Source organism: Arachis hypogaea, chromosome 18 (assembly GCF_003086295.3).
Source record: "Arachis hypogaea cultivar Tifrunner chromosome 18, arahy.Tifrunner.gnm2.J5K5, whole genome shotgun sequence".
In the NCBI taxonomy this organism is placed as follows: Eukaryota; Viridiplantae; Streptophyta; class Magnoliopsida; order Fabales; family Fabaceae; genus Arachis; species Arachis hypogaea.
This window is the reverse complement of record NC_092053.1, coordinates 116,605,223-116,616,443: the sequence shown is the minus strand read 5'-3', so window position 1 is coordinate 116,616,443 and position 11,221 is coordinate 116,605,223.

The window sequence follows — 11,221 nt, the reverse complement described above, 5'->3', positions numbered from 1 at the left end:
CAACAATCTCCGTGGGATTCGACCCTTACTCACGTGAGGTATTACTTGGACGACCCAGTGCACTTGCTGGTTAGTGGTACGCGTTGTGAAAAGTGTGATTCACAATTCGTGCACCACATATAATCCTCTTATATTTGGGTAATTAGGATTTTTGTGGCATATAAACTAGAATTGAAATTCACCCTCTAATTGGAATTAATTGACCAAGGAATTGGCGGTTGATAAATTTTAGAGGAGACTAGAAAGGTCTAAGGAATTAGGGTCTAGTCACATATAGTTTGCCATGAATTAAATCTTGCATGATTAAAATAGTTAGTAAGAAAAGTCAATCTGGAAAATAGATAACTCTGAAGTCTTAATGTAAGACTCGGTTAATTAACGGCTAATTAACCCATAAATGAGAATTTATTCTAGAAATCCAAAAATGTTATTTTTATGGCTAAATGTGATAGAGGAGATTGAGACGAGAATTTCGGTACCAATTTTATAGAAATCGGACCAAGATTGGACCGAACGGGCCAAACCGGACCAACCGGACCCAAAGTGGGCCCTTGGCCCATCTAAACTAAACCAAAACCCTAGTTTTCAGCACTCTCTCTCCTCACAACACACTAAACACGCTGAAAATGGAGGCTATGGAGGGAAGAACACTCTCTCAAGTTCTTTCTCTCACTTGATCTTCAAACCACCATAACTTTTGATCTAGAGCTCCGATTGCCGCTCCGTTTGCGGCCACGCGTTCACCGCGGAGAGCTCTACAAAACCCATACAATTAATCTTGAGGTAAGTCACGTTTTACTGTTCGAAATTCCAGCCCTTGATTTCGAGTTTCATGAGTAAAAATGTTGAGATTTTGGGTTCTTTGATGTTATAGGACCCAACTCTCTTGAAGGAGAAGGTTAATCTTGTCTCCTTGGACCTTGGATGTGGTAAGATTCTCAACCCTAGTGTAATTTTTTGTTCTATGAGGTTTGGGCATTGAGATGTTGTGTATGGGTATGATGATTGTGGCTTAGGTTGTGTATATGCGAATATTGGAGCTTGATTGGTGATTTTGGAAAGCTTGGAAGAGGGTTTTGTGTGATAAAATCTGTTCTTGGAGGTGTTGATACCTTGAGAGCTTGTGGACAAGTGGTTTGGAAGTGCTCCGGTTGAGCTTGGGAAATTGGCTAAGGTATGGTTTCGGTTTCCCGTATCTAATATGTAATGTGGTAGGAAATACTTAGGCTAGAGGCCCTAAGATAGGCATTGAATTGATGATGTTGTGGAATGGTTGAGATATATGATGTGATCATATGTGTGATTATGAATATTGATGCCTTGATTGTGTGATATGTGAGAAAATGCATGTTGTGATATATGCTTGATGAATGATTGAGGTTGAATTGATGGGTGGTGCCATATTGTTGGTGAGTATGATGATTATGTATAATGATGGTTGATTGGAAATTGATATTGTTAGAAATTGGGATGAGAAGGATGTATGACATAATATTGTGTTTATCCTTTGGCCTTTTGATTGAGAAGTGTTAAAATGGTTGGAGGTAGTTTTGAGAATTTTGGTAAAATGTCAATGCGTGAGTTGAGGATGGCTTGTTGTTGAATTTGGTACACTTTGATTGATTTCAAAGAGAAGGGATGAAATTGGCATGTTTTAATTGATCTTGAAAAGAGTTGAAAGTGGCTTGTTTTGAAAATGGCACTTTGTGGTTTTGAATGAAAATATGGTTTTTGGGCATACTTTGACGGGACATAACTTGGACTACGGATCTTTGATTTGTGCCAAATCTATTTAGAAATGAAATTGGATCCGGGATGTCCATGCCATTCGAAGAACGGGTGAAAAATGATTTAAAATGAGAGAGTTATGACCGTCGGAAGATTGGGGGTTGAATCTGTGAATTCTGCAGCTTTTAACTTAGAAAATTTTTAGCAGAATGACCCCTCGCGCGTAGGCGCACTTGGCGCGTACGCGCCGTTCTTCGAGAAAGCATCATCCATGCGTGCGCGTGGTGTGCGCGGGCGCGTCGATGCGCTGCATCGAATGCCAAGCCATTTTCCAGAGAGTTGTGCCAGAGTTGTGCCAGTTTTGTGGCTGGGGCACAATGTATTCGCGCGTATGCGTGGCTGACGCGTGCGCGCCGTTTGGCTAATTTTCAACCCACGCGTTCGCGCATATGACGCTTGCACGTCGATGAGTTTTAAGGCCATCCACGCGTGCGCGTGGAGTGCGCATACGCGTGGCCCTGTTTTCATCCCAAAGTTGATTTTTGAGTTTTAAAAGCCAAATTTCATACTTCTAAGCCTCCGATCTCACCACTTATATCTTAAATCATTATGATATGCCTAGCATGAGAAAAAAGGGCTAGTGAATGTGGTAACTTGCGAGTGAAGCAAGGGGAAAAATAAATGATCATTGAGGATCAAAGATGAAAATGTGAGATGCGGAGAATGGCGGTGGAAGTGCTTGTTATGCCATGGGCCGAAGGGCCATAATTGTTAATGAATTGGCTGGTTATGGATTTAACCGTGAGCCGGATGGCTAGATTATTGCCGTGTTACGGCGGAGCCATGTTTATGGCCAAGTATAAATGCATATATGTTGTTGATTGAATTGTGAATGTTTGCACTTCCACCATTGGAGATGAGGGTTTCCCTGGGTAGTAGCAATGGCTAGCCACCATGTGCTCCAGGTTGAGACTCGAAGCTCTGTTAACCCAATGTCGTAAGTGTGGCCGGGCACTGTGAAAGGCCCGGATGAGCTCGCCCCCATAAATATTCACCAGTGATGGTGATGGATAAATATTCACCAGTGAGGGTGATGGATATGGATCATGATTATGATCAAGTTTATGATGAGTATAACTCGAGTTGGGGATGCACGACAGAGGGACAGTCCAATGGTTAGCTACCAGGACTTGTCGGGTTGGCTCTATAACCGACAGATGATATCATCAGCCACTAGGGACAGGCATGCATCATAAGCATACTACATGAATTGTTTGAGATTGCCTATTTGACTGCATATTACTTGCTAATTGCCTAAATGCCTTATCTGTTCCTATTTGTAAATCTCTTGTATGATATAAATGTGTTTGCTATATTATACTCCTGCTGGTGGTTGGGAGGTCTGAAGGAATTGGAAAGGGAAGTATTAGTTAGACTAAAGGATCTTTAGTCAGTTGCCACTTACGGTTTAGCTTGTTTATAAGCTTTGATATTACCTGGAGGAAGTTCTAGGATTGCCTTCGGCTTTCCTCTATTATTATGTATTATATATGTGGAAGCTGTTACCGTGCTGGGGACCTCTGGTTCTCACCCATGCGGATTTTGTGGTTTTCAGATGCAGGACGCGAGGCTTCTCGTTGAGGCATGCTGGAGACTTCTGGATTAGCGAAGATCCTTTGTTCTCAGGACTCTGTTTTGGGTTATATATCTTGTTTAGATACTTTTATCTCCATTAAATAATACAAACTGTGATGACTCCTTCTAGAGGGGATTTTGGAGATTAGATTTCTGTATATGTGTCCCTTTGGGTTTCCTTTGGGGTTTTCCTTATTTTATCATATGTATATATTGCTATACTCGGACCGGTTATCTTCGCAACCGGGTTTTGAGTCTTGATATTCCCGTTTTTGACACTCTTTATATATATGATCTTGCGTTAGCTTATCCTTTGCTCGTTGCGTTATCGATCGGAGTGTTGCACGTTCGAGTTACGGTTTTTGTTTACCCCTTTTTCTAAAAAGGCTCCTAGTTAATATCAATCATTCATACTACTATACATACTAAATTTTTGTCTTAGAGGTCGTAATACCTTGCCATCTCTGAATTATGACTTAAGCATAAGACTCTGTATGGTAGGGTGTTACATTATGGTATCAGAGCAGTTCGTTCCCGTAGAGCCTGAGGAATGGACTGACTATGCTTCTGTGCATTCTCTGTATGTGTGTTATGTGCTGTTAGTATATCTACTTGATATAGTTCGCATAAACGTTCATGAGCATGCATTTGGGACTTTGAAGCACTAAACTTCCGATATTGAGACTGATCAACTTAATATCGATTGTTTGGTGTGTATAGGAACCAGATGGCGTCTCGTGTATGCGGTAGAGGCCGTGGGAGAGGTCGTACTAATGCTCGTGTGCCGGAGAATAACCCTAATGACCCGGTGAACTTTATGACTGCGTTGGAGAACATGGCTGCTGTTATGCAAGCTACTGCTGAGGCTCTTGGTCAACAGATGAACAACCATGGTAACGACAGAAATGGAGCTCAGGGACCAATGGAGATCAAAACTTTCGTTGTGTTGGTGAACAAGTGTGGGGTTGCTGAAGAGTGTGTGAAGAGGGCAGCCGCTAAGAACGGAAGTCACAAAGGATCATTTCCACATAACCGAGGAAAGAGCTTTGCACCTAGAGGTCCGCCCTTCAAGAGGGGAGGTTCCTTTAGGAGTTCAAACAATAACAACTCCCAAGGGAAAAGGGTTGGAAAGCAACCTCAGAATGATCAAGTTTGTACTAGGTGTGGAAGTCACCATTCGGGAGCACCATGCAAGGCCGGATGGGATTTGTGCTACAAATGTGGAAAGGCAGGACATAAGCTCCCATGGTGTCCGGAGAAGCAGAAACAAGGTGCCGGGGAGGCGCAGCAGACTGGTCGGGTGTTCACCACCTCAGCTAGGGGTGCAGAGGGATCCGAGACACTCATTCAAGGTAACTGTGAAATGGCTGGACAAACTTTAAATGCTTTATTTGATTCGGGAGCATCGCATTCATTTATTGCATTTGAGAAAGCCCATGAGTTAGGATTGAAGATCGTAACCTTAGGTTATGACTTAAAAGTGTATAATGCTACCCATGAAGCCATGGTAACTAAGCTAGGATGCCCGAAAGTTTCGTTTAGGTTCAAGCAGCGTGATTTTATCCATAATTTAATCTGCTTACCGATGATCGGTCTTGACCTTATCTTGGGATTGGACTGGTTATCTGAGAACCATGTCCTGCTTGATTGCTCTACAAAGTCGGTGTACTTTATGCCGGAAGATACAGAAGGGCCGGTCGTGGTGAATAATTATTACTTGAATTCGATGATGGTGAACTGTTCTGGAATCGAATGTCAGGGTATCCTGTTTTTAACCGCGGGTGTTTCGGGTGATGATCAAAGGTTGGATCAGATTCCGGTAGTGTGTGAGTTTCCGGAAGTGTTTCCCGATGATATTGAGGAATTTTCACCTAACCGAGAGGTCGAGTTTGCTATTGAGTTGGTGCCTGGGACGGGACCAATCTCAAGTGCTCCTTATAGGATGTCACCGTTAGAGATGGCCGAGCTAAAGTCTCAGTTAGAGGAATTATTGGGTAAGAACTTTATCCGACCAAGTGTTTCCCCGTGGGGTGCTCCAGTGTTACTGGTAAAGAAGAAAGATGGAAGTATGCGGCTCTGTGTGGATTACAGGCAGCTGAACAAGGTCACCATAAAGAATAAGTACCCATTGCCGAGGATTGATGATCTCATGGATCAGTTACAAGGAGCTGGGGTTTTCTCCAAGATCGATTTGCGATCCGATTATCACCAGATAAGGGTGAGGGGTGAGGATATCCCTAAGACCGCTTTCAGGACTCGTTATGGTCATTACGAGTACACTGTAATGTCCTTTGGGTTGACGAACGCTCCTGCAGTATTCATGGATTACATGAATAGAGTGTGCCGTCCGTTTCTGGATAAGTTCGTTGTTGTCTTCATTGACGACATACTGATTTACTCCAAAACTGAAGGGGAGCATGCGGAACACTTGCGGACCGTGTTGCAGATTTTAAAGGAGAAGAAACTCTATGCGAAACTGTCTAAGTGTGAGTTTTGGAAGAGTGAGGTAAAGTTTTTGAGTCACGTGGTGAGTAAGAAGGGAATAGCCGTAGATCCAACTAAGGTAGAAGCTGTGATGGATTGGAGGCAACCAACCACAGTAACTGAGATAAGGAGTTTTCTGGGTTTAGCTGGCTATTATCGAAGGTTCATCAAGGGCTTTTCGCAATTAGCTTTGCCGTTGACAAAGTTAACCCGCAAAGACACTCCGTTTGTTTGGACTCCTGAGTGCGAGGAGAGCTTTCAGACATTGAAGAAAAAGTTGACCACTGCACCTGTGTTAGTGTTACCTGAGCCGAACGAGCCTTTTGAGGTGTACTGTGATGCCTCATTAAAGGGTTTAGGATGCGTGCTAATGCAGCATCATAATGTGGTGGCGTATGCCTCACGACAGTTGAGACCTCACGAAGTTAGTTACCCTACGCATGATTTGGAACTCGCTGCGGTTGTGTTTGCCTTGAAGGTGTGGAGGCATTATCTCTATGGGGTTAAGTTCCAAGTCTTCTCCGATCACAAGAGCTTGAAATATCTCTTTGATCAGAAAGAGCTTAATATGAGGCAAAGGAGGTGGATGGAATTATTGAAGGACTACGACTTTGAGTTGAATTACCATCCTGGAAAGGCGAATATAGTGGCGGATGCGTTAAGTCGGAAGTCGTTGTATGCGTCTTGGATGATGCTTCAAGAGGAGAAGTTGCTCAAGGGATTCGAGAGTCTAAAAATTGGTGCTCGAGAAGTATCTGGAACCTTGTGTTTGAGCCGATTAGAAATCTCAAGTGACTTTAAGTCCGAACTCCTAAAGGCTCATGAAAACGATGAAGCGTTATGGAAGGTGTTACCGGCTATCGAGCAAGGAAAACAATGGAGAGTGTCGGAATAAAAAGATGGGTTATGGAGATTCAAAGGTAGGATCATTGTGCCGGATGTTGGCACTTTGAGGCAAGATATCTTAAAGGAGGCACACAAAAGCGGATTCTCCATTCACCCGGGAAGTACTAAGATGTACCATGATTTAAAGGTGATGTTTTGGTGGCCGGGTATGAAGAATGATGTGGCGGAATATGTTTCAAAGTGCTTAACTTGTCAAAAGGTAAAGATTGAACATCAAAGACCTTCCGGGATGTTGCAACCTTTAGAGATTCCGCAATGGAAGTGGGAAAGTATTGCAATGGACTTTGTGTCGGGATTGCCAAGGACTAGGACTGGTTTTGATGCTATCTGGGTGATTGTGGACCGACTGACGAAGTCAGCTCACTTTTTGCCCATTCGGATGACTTACACCCTTGAGGAGCTAGCACGGTTATACATAAAGGAAATTGTGAGACTTCATGGTGTACCTGCTACTATAATCTCTGATAGAGATCCTCGTTTCACTTCGAGATTCTGGGGTGCATTTCAGAAAGCTTTTGGAACCCGATTAAGCTTGAGTACAGCTTACCATCCTCAAACAGATGGTCAATCCGAGAGGACGATCCAAACACTAGAGGATATGTTGAGAGCTTGTGTTTTGGACCAACCGGCGAGTTGGGATCGGTATATGCCGTTAGTGGAGTTTGCATACAATAATAGTTACCATGCGAGCATCGGAATGGCTCCGTATGAGGCATTGTATGGGAGGAAATGTCAATCTCCGCTATGTTGGTATGAAGCTGGAGAGAAAGGCTTGTTGGGGCCGGAGATGATAGCTGAGACCACTGAACAAGTCAAGAAAATCCGAGATAGGATGCTTACGGCACAGAGTCGTCAAAAGAGTTACGCCGATCAAAGGCGGAAGCCCTTGGAATTTGAGGAAGGAGATCATGTTTTCCTGAAGGTTACTCCGACCACAGGAGTAGGTACAGCGATTAAAGCAAAGAAGTTGAATCCTCGATACATTGGTCCATTTCAGATCCTAGAGAGGATTGGACCGGTGGCGTATCGAATGGCACTACCACCTCATCTATCGAACCTGCACGACGTGTTTCACGTGTCGCAGCTTCGGAAGTACACTCCTGATGCTAGCCATGTGTTAGAACCTGAATCGGTTCAGTTAAGGGAAGATTTGTCGCTTCCAGTGGCTCCAGTCAGAATTAATGATACTAGTATCAAACGGTTGCGTGGAAAGGAGGTTTCATTAGTCAAAGTGGCTTGGAGTCGAGGCGGTGTTGAGGAACACACTTGGGAACTTGAGTCGGAGATGCGAACGGATTATCCGCACTTATTCTCAGGTAATTGCATTTGAATTTTGTGGGCAAAATTTCCAATTAGGTGGGTAGAATGTAAGACTCGGTTAATTAACGGCTAATTAACCCATAAATGAGAATTTATTCTAGAAAGCCAAAAATGTTATTTTTATGGCTAAATGTGATAGAGGAGATTGAGACGAGAATTTCGGTACCAATTTTATAGAAATCGGACCAAGATTGGACCGATCGGGCCAAACCGGACCAACCGGACCCAAAGTGGGCCCTTGGCCCATCTAAACTAAACCAAAACCCTAGTTTTCAGCACTCTCTCTCCTCACAACACACTAAACACGCTGAAAATGGAGGCTATGGAGGGAAGAACACTCTCTCAAGTTCTTTCTCTCACTTGATCTTCAAACCACCATAACTTTTGATCTAGAGCTCCGATTGCCGCTCCGTTTGCGGCCACGCGTTCACCGCGGAGAGCTCTACAAAACCCATACAATTAATCTTGAGGTAAGTCACGTTTTACTGTTCGAAATTCCAGCCCTTGATTTCGAGTTTCATGAGTAAAAATGTTGAGATTTTGGGTTTTTTGATGTTATAGGACCCAACTCTCTTGAAGGAGAAGGTTAATCTTGTCTCCTTGGACCTTGGATGTGGTAAGATTCTCAACCCTAGTGTAATTTTTTGTTCTATGAGGTTTGGGCATTGAGATGTTGTGTATGGGTATGATGATTGTGGCTTAGGTTGTGTATATGCGAATATTGGAGCTTGATTGGTGATTTTAGAAAGCTTGGAAGAGGGTTTTGTGTGATAAAATCTGTTCTTGGAGGTGTTGATACCTTGAGAGCTTGTGGACAAGTGGTTTGGAAGTGCTCCGGTTGAGCTTGGGAAATTGGCTAAGGTATGGTTTCGGTTTCCCGTATCTAATATGTAATGTGGTAGGAAATACTTAGGCTAGAGGCCCTAAGATAGGCATTGAATTGATGATGTTGTGGAATGGTTGAGATATATGATGTGATCATATGTGTGATTATGAATATTGATGCCTTGATTGTGTGATATGTGAGAAAATGCATGTTGTGATATATGCTTGATGAATGATTGAGGTTGAATTGATGGGTGGTGCCATATTGTTGGTGAGTATGATGATTATGTATAATGATGGTTGATTGGAAATTGATATTGTTAGAAATTGGGATGAGAAGGATGTATGACATAATATTGTGTTTATCCTTTGGCCTTTTGATTGAGAAGTGTTAAAATGGTTGGAGGTAGTTTTGAGAATTTTGGTAAAATGTCAATGCGTGAGTTGAGGATGGCTTGTTGTTGAATTTGGTACACTTTGATTGATTTCAAAGAGAAGGGATGAAATTGGCATGTTTTAATTGATCTTGAAAAGAGTTGAAAGTGGCTTGTTTTGAAAATGGCACTTTGTGGTTTTGAATGAAAATATGGTTTTTGGGCATACTTTGACGGGACATAACTTGGACTACGGATCTTTGATTTGTGCCAAATCTATTTAGAAATGAAATTGGATCCGGGATGTCCATGCCATTCGAAGAACGGGTGAAAAATGATTTAAAATGAGAGAGTTATGACCGTCGGAAGATTGGGGGTTGAATCTGTGAATTCTGCAGCTTTTAACTTAGAAAATTTTTAGCAGAATGACCCCTCGCGCGTAGGCGCACTTGGCGCGTACGCGCCGTTCTTCGAGAAAGCATCATCCATGCGTGCGCGTGGTGTGCGCGGGCGCGTCGATGCGCTGCATCGAATGCCAAGCCATTTTCCAGAGAGTTGTGCCAGAGTTGTGCCAGTTTTGTGGCTGGGGCACAATGTATTCGCGCGTATGCGTGGCTGACGCGTGCGCGCCGTTTGGCTAATTTTCAACCCACGCGTTCGCGCATATGACGCTTGCACGTCGATGAGTTTTAAGGCCATCCACGCGTGCGCGTGGAGTGCGCATACGCGTGGCCCTGTTTTCATCCCAAAGTTGATTTTTGAGTTTTAAAAGCCAAATTTCATACTTCTAAGCCTCCGATCTCACCACTTATATCTTAAATCATTATGATATGCCTAGCATGAGAAAAAAGGGCTAGTGAATGTGGTAACTTGCGAGTGAAGCAAGGGGAAAAATAAATGATCATTGAGGATCAAAGATGAAAATGTGAGATGCGGAGAATGGCGGTGGAAGTGCTTGTTATGCCATGGGCCGAAGGGCCATAATTGTTAATGAATTGGCTGGTTATGGATTTAACCGTGAGCCGGATGGCTAGATTATTGCCGTGTTACGGCGGAGCCATGTTTATGGCCAAGTATAAATGCATATATGTTGTTGATTGAATTGTGAATGTTTGCACTTCCACCATTGGAGATGAGGGTTTCCCTGGGTAGTAGCAATGGCTAGCCACCATGTGCTCCAGGTTGAGACTCGAAGCTCTGTTAACCCAATGTCGTAAGTGTGGCCGGGCACTGTGAAAGGCCCGGATGAGCTCGCCCCCATAAATATTCACCAGTGATGGTGATGGATAAATATTCACCAGTGAGGGTGATGGATATGGATCATGATTATGATCAAGTTTATGATGAGTATAACTCGAGTTGGGGATGCACGACAGAGGGACAGTCCAATGGTTAGCTACCAGGACTTGTCGGGTTGGCTCTATAACCGACAGATGATATCATCAGCCACTAGGGACAGGCATGCATCATAAGCATACTACATGAATTGTTTGAGATTGCCTATTTGACTGCATATTACTTGCTAATTGCCTAAATGCCTTATCTGTTCCTATTTGTAAATCTCTTGTCTGATATAAATGTGTTTGCTATATTATACTCCTGCTGGTGGTTGGGAGGTCTGAAGGAATTGGAAAGGGAAGTATTAGTTAGACTGAAGGATCTTTAGTCAGTTGCCACTTACGGTTTAGCTTGTTTATAAGCTTTGATATTACCTGGAGGAAGTTCTAGGATTGCCTTCGGCTTTCCTCTATTATTATGTATTATATATGTGGAAGCTGTTACCGTGCTGGGGACCTCTGGTTCTCACCCATGCGGATTTTGTGGTTTTCAGATGCAGGACGCGAGGCTTCTCGTTGAGGCATGCTGGAGACTTCTGGATTAGCGAAGATCCTTTGTTCTCGGGACTCTGTTTTGGGTTATATATCTTGTTTAGATACTTTTATCTCCAT